At 39.7% G+C, this 17,714-nt stretch overlaps 1 pseudogene; it reads left to right on the plus strand.

Annotated features, from left to right (window-relative positions):
• Positions 1-663: 663 nt before the first annotated feature.
• Positions 664-1,257, plus strand: LOC129082055 (WASH complex subunit 3-like; annotated as a pseudogene).
• Positions 1,258-17,714: the final 16,457 nt, after the last annotated feature.

Raw genomic sequence — 17,714 nt, forward strand, 5'->3', positions numbered from 1 at the left:
CTCACAAAGACCCCTGAAATAGGGTAACAATGCTGGAGATGGACTTAAAGTCCCAATCTTTAAGGGCCAAAGAAGACAGAGGGACAGAGGAGGCCAACTTGTCCCCTGCTCTTCAACCAGAGTTTATAGTCATCTTGGGAACAAATGTGCCGACAAAGTTCAAAAACATAAATGTACATTTAAGGAGTTTAGAGGCTCCAGGGGCCAGTAAAATCTCCCTATGCCTTAGAATGTCTGTTGTCCAAGATCCAGGACAGTCATACCTTAACAAAGGGGTGGTTAATGACTTTAAGTCCAAAATGAATGTTCCATCAAAGAACCATCCTCAAGATTGTCCCACACACAGGCCCCTTGCTGCAGACAACTTGGCTTTGCACGTGCCCTAGTGCCACATTCAGAGAATGCCCACTGGAGACAGGCTACTTTCCCATGTGGTATGTGGCCTTAAGCCAGCCCAAAGGAGCAGCCTATGGAAGCAGGAACCCAGAATCCCAAATATTCGGGACTCTTGGAAGAAACTGAGCAAAATCATTGTCCCTACCCACAAGAGGTCCAACCAGGAGAGCATACCAAAGGGCTTGAAAAATTGGGGACCTCAGTTATGGAATTGGATAGGCCACATTGGGGAGGGGTTTGTGAGTGATCCCTGGGTCCACTGCCCGCTGAGGAGATGGATGAGGATGGGCTTCCTCTCATGGGGTCAGGCATAGGCCTGACCAAGGTGCCAGCTATTCAACAGAAAAGAAAGGTGGCATTTCTAAACCACTTTGTGGTGCACACTATATACTTCCTCAACCGCTTTTCTTCAGTTTGTGAGGAGAAACTGGCAGTCCTTTTTCTTTGTATCCAACAAATTGAAATAACTCTCAATATTTTAGATGCGAAGTTGTCATCTATCCCAGGCCTAGATGATGTCACATTTGAAGTGTATCCTGTAAGTGTCATTAGTGTCACAAATGAATCGCATTCTGAAACCACTTCAGAGCAATCACAGCAGAACAGTTAATAAGACTCTGGACCACAGGAAAGTGAAGTAACAGCAGAAACTATCTTAACTGTAGCCAAGGATCCAAGATATGCCAGATATCTCAAAATGGTTCAAGTGGGTGTTCCATTGATGACAATAAGAAACAAAATGATATCAGAAGGACTAGACCCAAATCTTCTTGAGAGAGGCCAGATGCTCCAGTGCCTGGTAGAGAAGGTGGAAAAATTACAGAAGAAAGTTCAGATAGCAAATCTTCTTTTCGTGACTGAATTTAATTTTGATAACAATTATGTTTACACATATAGGCATAAATTTACATTCTATCAGAAAAAACCTGAACTTGAACTCTTATTCTCAAAAACAACAAATGGCCAAATATTTACCACCAAGCTTTCTCTGTGTTAAAATAATAATAATTATAATAATAAACTATTTATAACCTTGAAAAAAAAAAGAAAAACTGGGGGCCTCTCAAGCCAGAAGTATAAGCCCCTAATCCCAGGCCACGGGAACAGTAGACTCTGTTGGGAGGGAATACCTCCAGCTGGAGCCAAAGAAGAAACAGGGTCCCCCAGAGAGCTTCTTCCAAAAAAAGATGAGGCTCTTTTATCAGTGTATTTTCCCCCATCAAAAACTCAAAGGTCAGGATGCTCCACAAAAATACAAGCCCAAATCAGCTGCTGCTCAGAGCCAAGGACCAGCTAAAAACACATCAATTAAGGACAAGACTGCAAAGGCTCAGGCACTTGTGACAGCTATGGACAGATTCTGGATGAGAAAATGGCCATTCGCCATAAACGTCATACCATGATGTTAGGTGAGCACAAACAGGAAACCCCAGTCCCAGGATGTGGATGTTTTTGCTACCAAATACTTCCCTTCTACTGAGAGGAAGGGGGAATGATGAGTTAAACTCTACAGCCTGCAGTCACCAGGCCAGCTCCAAAGACCAGAGTTGTCCCAGCAGGAAAGAGCAAGTCAGACCCAGGGAGTCCTTAAAAGGTGTCAGATTCAACGATGAACATCTGGGCCTGAGGTGCCTGCCCTCCCTACCCCAGAGGAAGACTTTGCCTCCAGGCAGTCCCTGCCAGGATGGGCCAATGATGCCAGGTGCCCTGGGCCACCACCAACACTGCCCGAGGCATTGTCTTTCTCGGGGAGATGTCTTGCCTGGTCAGCTGCAAAACGCTTCTCTAGCCTTTCTTGGTAGGAAAATCTGTCTCCACAAAAGCATTCAGTCCATGTAAAGAAAACTTCTTCCTCATTAACATAGTCAAGATAGTTAATGTACCCCAACATATCTTCTTTTTTTTTCTCATCAGAGGGTCTGTAGTATGCTCAGTATGCACTTTGGCTTCCAGGAGGGAGGAAGGGGCATAAATGGAGGATGACAGAGGCATTGCAAGCTCACTCCTTATCCCAAGTCCCTTCATTGCACCTTATGTTTTCACAATACTATCATTACATAAACAACAACAACCACTCTAAAACAAAATGAGAAAAACACATGAAGACCCCACCCCAGCATCTGGTTCAGCCCATCTTTCTCCGGCTTCCACCCTCTACTTTGAACTCTATGCACCTGTAGCAGATGGGTTTACAAGGGCATCACAGGGCTGGACATCACTTAGGTTCCGGGAAGTGTCACAGCAAAATGAATGGAAGTTTGGGGGTAGGAGTCGGGGTGGAGGTTGCTGAATCTTGCCCCTGGATCTCTTGGTGGGAAATAGGTAACATCTGCCCTTACGGCTCCTTCTCTCCCTGATGAAGGCTGGGATGGAGATAGAACTGTGAACTCCTCTTAGCTTAGCCTGGATAAAATGGACAGCTCGCCCTGCGCACCCCTGCCTTTCCCACACTTAGAGCCTAGCAAGGATGGCACTTCCCATTCTGTGTGTGTATAGGTGGGAGAGTCAAGGAGTCTGATGAGGGCCGTGTTCACCTCTACCTCAAATGAATGAATGGCCATGGTCATGGGTCACCTGCCCTCCACTCTGTTAACCCTAGAGAAGGAGTTCTGGATGAATGGTTCGGGGCTTAACTGTGTGTGGTAACCATCCTACAGTCAGATACTGTGAACCTCGAGTGGAAAATAGGTAAAGGAGAATTGAAAAGGTTGGATTAAAAGTAGAAGGCAAAGTGGCATGGAGTGTTCATCAATATGCATTGACCAAGGAGCCCGGACATCCCATGGCCATCTACAGGCATAGAGCTGGGGAGAAGAGCTGCACCCCAGGCCTTCACCTGCTCCAGCTCCAAGATCACAGACCTAGAGAAGCCACCTCTAGGACCAAACTTGTGGAAATAAACCAGGAAGGGTTAATATCTTCACATAGTTAATAAGCCTGCACATCTTTGCCTTTCAGGATTCTAGAAAGGATGACTTAACGGCAAGTGGAAAAGCTAGGACTAGGGCAGTCAGGGCATCACTCTCAGTCTGGTAACCTTTACACAAACATGACCCAAGGACTGCTCCATGGGAGGTATGGGGACATAAAAGGCTAAGAGACTAGCCAGCCATCACGTAGTAAGTCTTACCTGGCTCCAGTCTTACTTAACCTAGAGTCAAGCAGGAGAAGAGGTCAACAGACAGGATTTGTCACACAGAAATGTAGAAATGACCTGTCCACAGTGAGGGCGCAGTCCGGCAGTGGTCGCTTTGTACGCCGCTCATAGTGCAGCTTGCTCCTCCTCGCCACCCAACCACAAAGGAAGCAGGGAGACAGGAGCAATTTCTCTAGAGTGACTCTGAGGGTGGCTGCAGCAGTGACAGCTCAGCCAGGACCTGTGGGAAGGGTGGGACTCAGGGCAGAGAATGCCCTGGGCCCTCAGGAGGTCAGGGGAAGGTGTCACAGAGCAGGCTGCTGCTGGGTGCTCTCAGGAGCACAAAGAGGTGAGTTCTAGGAGAACAGAAAGCTGTTTGTAGATTCCATGCTCCTGTCAGGAGAAGTGCCACAGACTGACTGGAATGCTGACAAAACAAGAAAAGGGAAGGAACAAGTCTCTCTGCCCATCTGATGCTGCTTTGTCTTCCATAAGGTACAGGAAGGCCAATGGAGAGACCCCACACAAGGACCTCCCACACAGAAACTCCTTCCAGCAGAGACACACAAAGGCCTCACAGGCAGACCTCTCCACAGAGACCTTTCTCACAGAGATGACACAGAGACATTTTTCTTTTGCCGCTTGTCCTTATGGTATCATATCTAAGAAACCAAAGTCACGAAGATTTATTCCTTTTTTTTTTCTCAGAGTTTTACAGGTTAGTTCTTACAATTAAGTATATGATCTATTTTGAATTGATTTTTTATATAAGGCATATGGCAAGGTCCAAATTCATTCTGTTAAATGTGGATATCCAGTTGTCATAGCACCATTTGTTGAAAAGACTGTATTTTCTCCATTTAATTTTCTTGCCACCTTTGTCAAAAATCAGTTGCTAACACGTGTAAGTACAAATGATCATTAATTCTAGACTCTACTTCTATTCCATTGATTACTATTTCTATTCTAGTCTAGTACTTCACAGTCTTAGTTACTGTAGCTTTGGGGTAAGTTTTGAAATTGGAACTCTGACTCCTCCAAATTCCTTCTTTTGCAAACTCTTTGGTCCCTGATAGTTCAATATGACTTTTAGGATCAGCTTTGTATTTTCTGCAAAAATATTGTTAGGATTTTGATAGAGATTGCTTTGAATCTTTAAATCAATTTTGTGGAGTATTGACATTTAACCATATTAAGTCTCATCTTTCCATTTATCTAGATCTCTTAATTCCTTTCAACAGTGTTTTGTAGTTTTCATGGTATAAATCTTGAAGTTCTTTTGTTAAATTTATTCCTAAGTAGGTACTTTAATCTTTTTACTATTGTTGTAAAAGGAATTATTTTCAGATTGTGCATTCCTGTGTGTACAAATATAGTTGGCTTCTTAATCTTGGATCTTGCAACTTTGTCATACTTGTTTTTTTCACAATTTTATAATTATATTTGTTATTACATTTTTGTAAATGTATATATTATCAGGCAGGGAAATTTTTGTGTATTATCCTTCTTTTATACTATTTCTGACTATTTTTTTAAATTGATTTATTTATTTTTTCAAATACATTTGTCTCTGCCTTCCCCCCACCACTTTCCCTTGCCCCCTCCCCCCTCTCCCTCCCTCAATCCTTCCCCTTTGGCTTTGTCCATGATCCTTGCTATATGTTCCTTGACTTGCCCCTTCCCTTCCTTTTCCCCCACCTACCCCTCCCTCCTTCCCTCTTGTCTCTGTTGGTTTCTTTTCCTTTCAGTGTTGCTGGTCTTATTTTCCTTGCATCTTTGTATTGTTGGTTAGGTTCCGTTTATAGGTGAGATCATATGGTATTTGTCTTTTGCCCCATGGCTTATTTCAATTAACATACTGCTCTCTAGTTCCATCCATGCTGTCATGATGTTTAGTAGTTCTTTTTTTCTTTCTTCTGCAAGGTATTCCATTGTGTAAATGTACCATAATTCTTTGATCCAATAATCCATTGATGGGCATTTAGGCTGCTTCCAACACTTGGCTATTGTAAATTGTGCTGCTATGAGCATTGGGGTGCATAGGTTCTTTTGAATCAGCATTTTGGAATTCTTAGGGTATACTCCCAGCAGGGGAATCACTGGATCAAAAGGCAGTTCCATTTTCAGCTTTATGAGGAAATTCCACACTGCTTTCCACAATGGTTGCACCAGTCTGCATTCTCACCAACAGTGTACTACTGTTCCCTTTTCTCCACAGCCTTGCCAGCACCTGTTGTTTGTTGATCTATTTATGATGGCCATTCTGACTGGTGTGAGGTGGTACTTCATTGTGGTTTTGATCTGCATTTCTCTGATGGCTAGTAATGCCGAGCATCCTTTCAAATGCCTCTGGACCCTCTCTATCTCTTCCTTGGAAAAGTGTCAGCCCAGGTCCTTTGCCCATTTTTTGATTGGATCATTTATCTCCAATCAATGGAGTCCTTTGAGTTCTTTATATATCTTGGAAATCAAACCTCTATCTGATGTATCATTAGCGAATATATTTTCCCATACGGTTGGCTCCCTTTTCATTTTGCTGATGTTTTCTTTAGCCGTGCAGAAGCTTCTTATTTTGATGAGGTCTCACTTTTTTATTCTTTCCTTTATGTCCCTTGCTTTAGGAGACATATCAGTGAAAAAATTGCTGCGTGGGATATCTGAGAGTTTCCTGCCAATGTTCTCCTCTAGGACTTTTATGGTGTTGTGACCTATATTTAAGTCTTTTATCCATCACGAGTTTATTTTTGTGTATGGTGTCAGCTGATGATTCAATTTCAATTTTTTGCATGTAGCCGTCCAGCTCTCCCAACACCATTTGTGGAAGAGGCTATTATTACTCCATTTTATACTTCTGCCCCCTTTCTCAAATATTTGTTGCCCATATAGACCTGGGTTTATTTCTGGGCTTTCTATTCTGTTCCAGTGGTCTATGGATCTGTTCTTGTGCCAGTACGAGATCGTTCTGAGTATAGTGGCTTTGTAGTACAGTTTGATGCCCAGTATTGTGATCCCTCCTACTTTGTTTTTCTTTCTCAAAATTGCTGCGGCTATTCGGGGTCATTTATGGTTCCATATAAATTTTTGAAATGTCTGTTCTATTTCTGTGAAATACGTCATTGGTATCTTAATAGGGATTGCATTGAATCTATAAATTGATTTGGGTAGTATGGACATTTTGATGATATTAATTCTTCCAATCCATGAGCATGGTATATGCTTCCATTTATTTGTGTCTTCCTTAATTTCTTTTTTCAATGTTGTATAGTTTTCTGCATACAGAACTTTGACCTCCTTGGTTAAATTTATGCCTAGGTACTTTATTTTTCTTCTTGCTATATTGAATGGTATTTGTTTTCTGATTTCTTCTTCTTCTATTTCATTGCTGGTGTACAAAAATGCCTTTGATTTCTGAATGTTGACTTTGTATCCTGCTGTTTTGCCAAATTCACTTATTAGGTTGAGGAGTTTTTTGGTAAAGTCTACAGGGTTTTCTGTGTACACTATCATGTCATCTGCAAACAATGACAGCTTTACTTCCTCCTTTCCTATTTGGATGCCTTTTATTTCTTTTTCTTGTCTGACCACTGTGGCTAGGACTTCCAATACGATGTTGAAAAGAAGTGGTGAAAGCAGACATCCTTGTTGTGTGCCTGATCTTAGTGGGAAAGATTTTAGTTTTTGCCCATTGAGTATGATGTTGGCTGTAGGTTTTTCATATATGGCATTTATTACCTTGAGGAATGCCCCATTTATTCCCATTTTCCTGAGTGTTTTGATCATATATGGGTGCGGTACCTTATCGAATGCTTTTTCTGTGTCTATTGAGATAATCATGTGGTTTTTGTCTTTTCTTTTATTTATGTGATGTATTATGTTTATTGACTTGTGTATATTGAACTATCCCTGCATCCCTGGGAAGTATCCCACTTGATCATGGTGGATAATCTTTTTAATGTATTGCTGGATGCGGTTTGTCAATATTTTGTTGAGGATTGTAGCATCTATGTTCATCAGTGAAATTGGCCTGTAGTATTCTTTCTTTTTAGGATCTTTATCTGGTTTTGGGATTAGGGTGAATCTGGCCTCATAAGAAGAGTCTGGGAGTCTTCCCTCCTCATGGATTTTTTGGAATAGTCTGAGAAGGACAGGAGTTAGCTCTTCCTTAAATGTTTTGTAAAATTCTCCTATGAAACTGTCTGGCCCAGGGCTTTTGTGTGTTGGGAATTTCTTGATTACTGCTTCAATTTCCCCAGCTGTTATCAGTCTGTTCAGGCTTTCTGTCCTTCCTCCTTCAAAATTCAGAAATTTGTCCATTTCATCAAGGTTTTCAGATTTCTTGGCATATAATTGTTCATAGTAGTTTCTGACAATCCTTTGTATTTCTGTGGTATCAGTAGTTTCTGACAATCCTTTATATTTCTGTGGTTGGTATCAGTTTCTCCTCTTTCATTTCTGATATTATTAATTTGGGTCCTCTCCCTTTTTTTCTTGATGAGTCTGCTTAAAAGCTTGTCAATTTTATTCATCTTTTCAAAGAACCAGCTCCTGGATTGGTTGATCCTTTGAATTGTTCTTTTTGTCTCTTTGTCATTCAGTTCTGCTCTAATCTTGATTATTTTCTTCCTTCTACTTTGGGATTTATTTGTTGTTGTTTCTTCAGTTCTTGAAGTTGTAGTGTTAGGTCTTTTATTGAAATGTTTCTATCTTTTTTAGGTAAGCCCATATTGCTATGAACTTCCCTTTCAGGACTGCCTTTGTGGTGTCCCATAGGTTTTGGACTGCTGTCTGTTCATTTTCATTTGTTTCCAGACATTTTTTTATTTCTTCTCTTATCTCATTATTGACCCATTCATTGTTTAATAGTCTACTGTTCAGTCTCCATGGGTTCACAAGTTTTTGAAGTTTCTCTTTGAGGTTGATTTCCAGTTTCAAGCTCTTGTGGTCCAAGAAAAAAGTTTGGTATTATTTCAATTTTCCTGAATTTGCTGAGGCTTGCTTTGTGTCCTATCATGTGGTCTATCTTTGAAAAACTTCCATGAGCATTTGAAAAGAATGTGTATTTTTCTTCTTTGGGATGTAAGGTTCTATATATGTCAGTTAAGAGTCTTTGATTCAGTGCGTCATTCAGCTCCACAATATCCTTGTTGATGTTTTGTTTGGAAGATCTGTCCATTTTTGACAGTGGGGTGTTGAAATCTCCTACTATGAGTGTGTTGCTGTCTATATCTTTTTTGAAGTCGTCCAAGATTTTCCTCATATACTTGGGTGCTCCTATGTTGGGTGCACATAAGTTTACAATGTTTATGTCTTCTTGATAGATTCTTCCTTTAAGTATTATAAAGTTTCCCTCTGGGTCTCTTTTTATGGCCTTTGTTTTGAAATCTATTTTGTCTGATATAAGTATTGCTACCCCTGCCTTCTTCTCTTGCCCATTTACCTAGAATATTTTTTTCCATCGTTTTACTTTCAATCTGTGTAGGTCTCTTGCTCTGAGGTTTGTCTCTTGTAGGCAGCATATGTGTGGGTCATGTTTCCTTATCCATTCAGCTATCCTTTGTCTTTTGATTGGGACATTTAGTCCATTTACATTGAGAGTTATTACTGATAGAAACCTATTCATGTTTTCTCTTTGTACATGTGTTTTTCTCTTTCTCACTCTTTTCCTTCATCTTCTTAAACTAGTCCCTTTAGCATATCTTGGAGTGCTGGTTTGGTGGAGATGTATTCTTTTAGCCTTCTTTTGTCTGGGAAACTCCTTATTTCCCCTGCTATTTTAATTGAGAGCCTTGCTGGGTAGAGCAGCTTTGGTTTTAGGCCCTTGCTTTTCATGACTTGGAATATTTGTTGCCATTCCCTTCTGGCTTGTAGTGTTTCTGTTGAGAAGTCAGCTCCTAGCCATATCAGGGCTCCTTTGTATGTTACTCCCTGTTTCTCCCTTGCTGCCTTGAGAATTCTCTCTTTGTCTTTGATATTTGCCATTTTAATGATGATGTGTCTTGGAGTGGGCCTCCTTGGGTCCCTCTTAAGTGGGGTCCTCTGTGCCTCCTGGATCCATGAGACCTTTTCCCTCCTCAAATTGGGGAAATTTTCCATCATTACTTTTTCAAAGAGGTTCTCTATCCCTTTCTCCTCTTCTTCTCATTCTGGTATCCCTCTTATGCAGATATTGTTGCGTTTCAGGTTGTCCTGCATTTCCCTAAATGCCTCTTCATTCTTTTGGAGTCTTTTTTCCATTTCTTATTCTTTCTGGGCGCTTTTTTCTACCTTATCCCCCATCTCACTGATTCAATCCTCGGCTTCATCCAGCCTGCTTTTGATTCCTTCTACTGTGTTCTTCAATTCATAAATGGTATTCTTCATATCCTCTTGTGTCTACTTGATAGTTTCTATGTCCTTTTCCAGGTTGATATAGTTTGTTGTAAGATCCTGAATGTTTCTCTGCAGTTTCTCATAGTTCTCTTTGAGCTGGCTGAGCTCATTGAGCTTCCTTAGAACCATTGTTTTGAATTCAGTATCTGATAGTTCCCTTGCCTCTATTTCATTGAGCTCTCTCTGTGGGGAGTCCCCTTTTCCACTCATTTGGGGGGAACTTCTTTCTCTTCCCATTTTTGTGAGAGTCTATTAATTAATTAATTAATATTTGCTTCTGCTTCGATTGATCCGTCTAGATTTCCTGACTTTGTGGATTAAACTTCTATGGTAATAGGCAGGTCTTTTATTTATTTATTTATTTTTTCTTTAATTTTCTTTCTGGGCCTGCCTTTGATGATGTCAGTTTTTGACCCTGTCTGACCTTGGGTCGTTTGTTTGCGTCTTCCAGGAGTCTACTGTCTGTGTCTGACTCCTGCTTTGGGCAGCTCTCTCACCCCTTGGGCCAGGGACCCACTATTTCTGTGGATCACCCTGCACTCTCACGCTATCTCCTTGAGCACGCTTGCCCAGCGGACAAGCCCGTGCCTGGTGTGGCGTACTCCCCCAATCTCCTGTGCTTGTTTGTTGCCCCGCGCTTGACTGTCACCTGGTGCATGACCCTGGCACTGGTCAGTTTAGGTCCCCTATTGTGTACTTTCCCCACTTTTGGCTCTTTGGGAGCATGGCCTACCCACACAAAGTGGAGACTACGGAAATGGGAAGAAGTCAGCTTCGGGACTCTCTGGTTAACCCTGTCTCCAGTCTCTCCCCAAGGGTCTCTGGACAGCTCTGTGACCCCTTCGGCTAGGGGATCCACTATTTCTGTGGACCATAATTGCGAGCCTTTTGGCTCCCACACCAGTTCTGCCTCTTTGGGGGCAGGGCCTGCCTGCGCAAATGGGGACTACGGAATGGGGAGGGACTCTGCTCTGGGGATCTCAGATAATCCTCCAGTTCTTTCCCTAACTTCTCCGTCTCCAGTCTCTCCTCAAGGGTCTCTATGCAGTTGTGTGTTACCTTTGGCCAGGGATCCTCTATTTCTTCCAGCCAGTCTGCACTCAGTCCCTAGTCCACACACCCACAAGCTGTGTGCGCGGAGCGTGCAAAAGGCAGGTTAATTGATTCTCTTATGCCTGGGTGAGGTGGGAGCTGCAGAGTGGGAGGTGTGTTATCACCAGGGCTCCACTGGCCACTGTGTCTGTTTTCTTCACAAAGTTTTCCTCACCAATCTTTCCTCAGCCACCAGCCCACTCTGCTGCCACCTCTACCCAGAGATCAAGGAAGGCAGCTGCCACTGCAGATTTTTGCGTTGGCCCTTTAAATGTCTCTTTGCATCTCCAGCCACCTGTCTCTGGCAGAGAGCGCCCCTAAGCTTTTCGGGGTTGCATTTTGTCTGTGTGTTTTCCTAATTTCAGCTGCTGTAGTCTAGGGGTCCTTGTTTATGGTTCAGACCCTGTTCTTCTCGGGGGGGGGGGGGGGGGTCTAACTGGCTGTTTCAATGTCCCTCTGGTGCTGGTGCTCGTGGGCACCCAGCCCACCCTCTCAGGCCTCCACCACACTTCTCACCCGTTGGGATGTGTGAGAGTTGAATCCACTGTCTGTTGTGGCTCCAAGGCTCCTCTCCCCTCTATGGTTCCATTGTTTTCCAGGTGATTTCTCCACTATTTAGTTGCAATTCCCATTTGGTCTTGGGAGGAGGTCAGCGTGATTCCCATTCACTCCTCCGCCATCTTTTTCTCCACTTGTATTATTCTAAGCATTTTTAGTGAAGTTTTTGGGACTTTCTTTACACAAGATTATTCTATCTACAAATAGAGATAATGTTACTTGTTCCTCTCCAAAGTGGAAACCTTTTATTTCATTTTCTTGCATAGTTTCCCCAGCACAATCTTCTAGTACAGTATTGACTAGAGGTGGTCAAAGGGGACATCCTAGTCCTGTTCCATTCTTTAGGGGAAGCTTTCAGTCTTTCTCCATTAAATACATTGGTAACTGTATTGTTTTGTTTTTAACATATCCTTCATGAAGTTAAGAAAATTTCCTTCTATTACTGGTTTAAGTGTTTTATCGTGTTAAATTTTGTTAAATACTTTTTTCTTTATCTCTTGTGATGTCATGTAGTTATTTTTTCCTTCATTCTATTATTTATAGTATATTACCTTGATTGAATTTTGGGGGTGTTAAATAACCATGCATTCCTTGGCTAAAACCCCTTTGGTCATGATGAATAATCTTTTTGTATATATTGTTGGATTCAGTTTTATAGAATTTTATTGAGGTTTTCTATATCTATAGCCATCAAGTCTACAGTTACTGGTCTATAGTTTTCTTATCTGAGCTTTAAATATTACTGATAATTTTATTGCAATAAAATACATATGACATAAAATTTATCATTTTAATCATTTTTAGGTGCACAACTCAGTGTTGCTAAGTACATTCACAATGAGGTTTAACCATCACTACTATCCATTTCCAGAGCTTTTTCTTAATCCCAAACAGAAGCTATACCTACTCAAGGACATCCCTTTTCCTCCACCCCCACCCCTGGTAACCTCTATTTTATTTTCTATCTCTAGAAATTTGCCTATTCTAGGAACTTCATATAAATGGACTCATAAAATTTTTGTCTTTGTATGCCTGGCTTCTTTTAATTAGCATAATGTTTTCAGAATTCATTCATGTTGTAGCTCAAAGAATTCCTTTTGATGGCTAAAAAATATTGCCTTGTGTGCACATAGCACATTTTCTTGATCCATTCGTCTGTTAATGGACATTGCAGTTTTCTTTGCTTGTGATAACTTTATCTCATTTTGGGTCTCAGGGTTAGATTGGCCTCATAGAATGTGATGGATAGGGTCTTTTTTATTTTTGGGAGATTTTATTAACAATTTGTTTTAATTCTTCTTTAAGAGAATTCATCAGGGATGTCCGAGCTTTGTGGGAACATTTTAAAATTACTAATTTATCTCTTTTTATAGGTTTACTTATGGGTCAATTTCAAGAGATTTTTGTCTTTCTAGGGATTTTCCTATTTTATCAAAATTTTCAAATATACAGTTGTTTATAGAAGAAATAAGTGCCTATATTATTTGTCTTTTTTTTTAGTTACTTTCTTAAATTATTCCCTGAGGATTAAAATTACCATCTTAATTTATGACAATCTAGTTCAGATTAAAACTACTCTAATTTTAATAGTATATAAAAATTTTGCTCCAATATATCTCCACTTTCTACCCCTCCTTTACAGCATCACAGCCATAAAAATTACATTACTTTGAGTCCATCAGTACAATTTTATAATTATCGACTTATGCTATTGTCTTTTAAAATGGATAGAAGACAATGATTGCAAACAAAAACACATTTATTCTTTTATATTTTTCTGTGAAGTTTCATTTACCAGTGTTCTTTATTTTTTCATGTGGATTCCAATTGCTATCTAGTGTTCTTTGCAACTGAAGGACTCCCTTTAGTATTTCTTGTAGGATAGATCTGAAAGTCATGCACTCCCTCAGATTTTGTTCCTTTTCAAGACTTTGGAATGTCACGCCACTGTTTTCCATGGTTTCTCATGAGAAATCAGCTTTTAATCTTATTGAGGATACTTTGCATAGGATATCATTTTTCTCTTACTACTTTCAAGATTTTTTTCTTTGTTTTTCATTTATATCAATTTAACTATAACGTGTCTCAGTGTGGCTGTCCATGAATAAATTCTGCTTGGATAGAGTTCTTTGAGTTTCTTGGATGTATAGATTAAAATTTTGCATAACATTTGGAGAGTTTTCTGCCATTATTCCTACACATATTTTTCTGTTACCCTTTGTCTGGGACTTCCAAAAATACTTGTTGGTGTCCCATAGGTGCCTGAGCCTCTGTTCATTTTTCTTTGTTCTTTTTCTGTTTCTACTCCTGAAACTGAATAATTTCTACTGACCAATATTCAGATTTACTGATTATTTTTTCTGATCATTCATATCTGTTGTTGAGCTTCCACAGTAAATTATTCATGTTAATTTTTGTACCTTTTAACTCCAGAACTTCTAAAATTTTTCTAATTTTACAGCTTCTCTTTATTGCTGCTATTTGATGAGACATCATATTCTTACTTTCCCTTAGCTGCTTAGACATGTTTTCCTTAATTTAAAAAATGTATTTATAATAACAGATCTTAAGTCTGTGTTTTCTAAGTCCAAAATCTGGGCTATCTCAGGGATATTTTCTCTTAGCTGGTCTTTTTTCCCACTGTATGTGGTAAATTTTCCTGCTTGTTTACATGTCTCATGAGTTTCTTGTTGAAAATTCTATAGTCAAATAGTGCATTGTAATAACTCTTGGTGTCAGGTGCATTTTTATTATTGGTTTGAGGCTGGGCTTTTGCAGTTGTATTTCTTGTTTCTACTTATTCATTTAATATATATGGCCACTAAGTGTAGGGTAGCGGGGGTTTTCTTTAAGTTCTTGCTTTTATTTTTTTATTTTAAGGTTGGCTTTTTAGGGCTTACCCTGTAACATATAATTTAGTGATCAGCCAGTAATTGGTTAGAACTTTTTTTTTTTAATGCCTTATCTGTCTGTCTTTCATCCTTTGCCATGGGAATCTGAGAAGACAGATTTTCAAACTTGTTGCGGTTTGTAAGGTTTTTACTTCCTGCTTGTGCAGGGCTTCAAGGTCAGCCACGAGTGAGTGGATGGGTTCTTCTTTTTTCTTGGGTCTTCCCTGATCCACCTTTTAAACGTCAGGAATGTGTCAGGAGTTTTCAAAGTTACAGTCATCTAGTTTTCTAAGATTTCCTTTTAAATTCCTGGCCAGATTCTTGATTGCCTAAATGAAATCATATCCTTAGGTAGCTGCTATATTGCCACCCAATTGCTACTGTTTTGCTAGCACTCTGGGGATATGGCTTTCCCCAAACAAGCTGAGCTCTGAGTCAAATCAAATACCTATAACACCTTGGGAATAGAGATTTTCCAGGCAGCTGCTGTTTCTGACAAAATATTGACAGTGCTCTGAGGATGATGATTTTAATGTAGGTCTAAAAGAGGTATGTTTTCTCTGCTGGCTACAAGCCTGCCAATGCCATGTAACTATGGTGTCCCTAATAAGGGGAGTGGGGAGTGATGGAAATAGCCTCAAGCTAAACTTGTATAGACCCCACTGTCTTACCAAGGTTCAGTAGTTTCTCTTAGATAATTTTCAGTTTATTCTGTAGCTCTAGTTAATCTTCAGAGTTTTTAAATGTTTGTTTTTCATTGCCTTGCCAGTACTTTTATTGTTTTTGCAAGACAGTGAGTTCGTGAAGGTTCTCTCCCTGCCATTCCAGAGGTCTGTCTTCTCCAAATTACAGAATAATGGCAAAGCAAAGGCAAAGACAAAAAAAAAAAAAAAAAAAAAAAAAGGAGCCTCTTCAGAGAGATGTTACCCTTTTTCTCTCGACTTTATCTTTTTCAGCATCTCTATCCTTCTCTCTGTGATGGTTCAGAGAGGTGAGTAAAGTCTTGGCTTTGGCATTTGGGCACACCTGGATTTAATTACTAGCTCTGCAACACTAAGCAAGATATTTTCTCTTTTTGAGCCTAAGGTTCTTCACATAAATTGTTCATGATGACACCGATTCTCAGAGAATCACAATGAAGACTAAATGAGAAAACATTTAACGAGCTTACACCAAACTTGCACATTCTAGGTACACAATACCTTTTCCATATAATATACTACTTATTAGTGTTAAATTTCCTTTACTTGCTTCTCTCATATTTCCTTCCTTTTTCTTTTATTATTTTATCATAATGAGTCCTGGTATATAAGTAGTAATTACTTAATGGTTTTAGAAAAGTAACCAGTAGAAGAAAAATAATGAACAGACCATGTCTTCCCTTTAATGGGTGATCTTAAGCAAATTATTTAGGCATCTTAAGCCTTAGTTGCCTCACCATTTATATGAGAATAACAGTATGGACCTCTGATGTCTTAGGGTCCTGCTTTGAAAGTCAAATGAGTTCATGTACCCTGTAGGCTTTGTATGGGCTCTGCACTCCCTACTTTATACAAATACACAATGGCCTTTAGTTTGTGAAGATAAACATCTACTTCTCGGGTTGAATTTGTGGGATTAAGTTTTTTTACCTCAAGAAAATGAACATAGTGTAAAATAATTTCATTTTTATGTATGGCACTATATTTCCCTAACCCTTGGTTTGAATAAATGTCTTGTCATATTTATCCATTAGATGAGGGAAAAGCAAAAAAAAATGAAATTCATTTATAAAAATTTTGTATTTCCTTAAAAAACTAAAAATGGAACTGTGTTTTGACCCCACGATTCCTTCTGGGAATATACCCTAAGAATCCAGAATCACCAGTTCAAAAGAACCTGTGCACCCCTATGTTCATTGTAAATAGCAGTGCTCTGGAATTTACAATAGCCAAGTTCCAGAAACAACCTAAATGCCCATCAGTAAACGAGTGGACCAAACAACTGTGATACATTTACACAATGGAATACTACAGAGCAGAAAGAAAGAACTCCTATCCTTCATGGCAGCATGGATGGTATTGGAGAATGTCATGCTAAGTGAAATAAGCCAGGGGGTAAAAGACAAATACCATATGATCTCACCTATAAGGGGAATCTAATGAACAAAATAAACTAACGAACAAAGTAGAACCACAGGCATGGAAACATGGAACAGACTGAAACTGACCAGAGGGGAGAGAGGAGGAGTATAATGGGGGGAAGAAGAGACAGGGAATATCAAAGAACATGTATGAATGACCCATGGACATGGACAACAGAGTGAGAATTGACTGTGGGAGCAGGAGGTAGGATGGGCATAGGAGGGCAAAGGGGGAAAAATTGGGACAACTGTAATGGAATAACAACAAAAATTATTTTAAAACATTCAAATAAAGACAAAAATGAAAAATCAGGAAAAAATTGTGTATTCTTACATGTTCACACTTTAGTCACCTTAAATTCCTCTCCATTTGACGCAATACACATCGAGACTTTTTTTCCACTGTCCTAAACAATTCTTTAACTTGTTGATTTTGATGCTTTTTACTGCCTCTGCCATTTTTTATTTCACCTCTTCCATGCTGGGAAAACGTTTCCCTTTGAGGACTTTTTTCATCCAGAGAAACAAAGAATAGGGAGGGGGAAGCACAGAGGTCATGTCATTTTTGGTCAAAAACTGCTGAACATTCAGCACAGTGTGGGCAGGTGCACTCATAAATCACCTATTATCGATGGGCCTATCATGTGTTGAAAGAAGTCTTCAAAAAAAAATTCACTGAAGCCGAACTCAGCCGCTTACAACAATGCCAGCTGGTATGCTGATGCAGGTGGTTCCTAGAACACCCACCTAGCAAGGGGCCTCTCCTCCAGAAGATATTGTAATTATGGGGTTTTTGGGTCCCCCCTTGTATTGCAAATGACTGTTACTGTTCACAGACTGGATTTAGTATTTTCATGTAATTATTCACTTTGTGATCTAGGCTAAAGTAAAAGGCCATTTATGAATGTTTTGGTGGTAGAAATATGTATGTGAACAAAGTGATAAATACTCTTAAGAAGATCTTAGATCAAGGTAATTTCTTTTCAAATCAAGTAATAAGATAATACCTTGTGATTAACACCTGACACTGGATGTTTTTTCTTCATTATTAGGATCATTTTAGATATTCAATGGACTGCATTTTAAAAATATTCTCTTGAGTAGAATGTGCAGATAACATTTTTGTTTGAAAACAACAAACTAGATTTGA

Source organism: Pteronotus mesoamericanus, unplaced genomic scaffold, assembly GCF_021234165.1.
Source record: "Pteronotus mesoamericanus isolate MK-2021 breed Mesoamerican mustached bat unplaced genomic scaffold, CSHL_Meso_final contig_124, whole genome shotgun sequence".
In the NCBI taxonomy this organism is placed as follows: domain Eukaryota; kingdom Metazoa; phylum Chordata; class Mammalia; order Chiroptera; family Mormoopidae; genus Pteronotus; species Pteronotus mesoamericanus.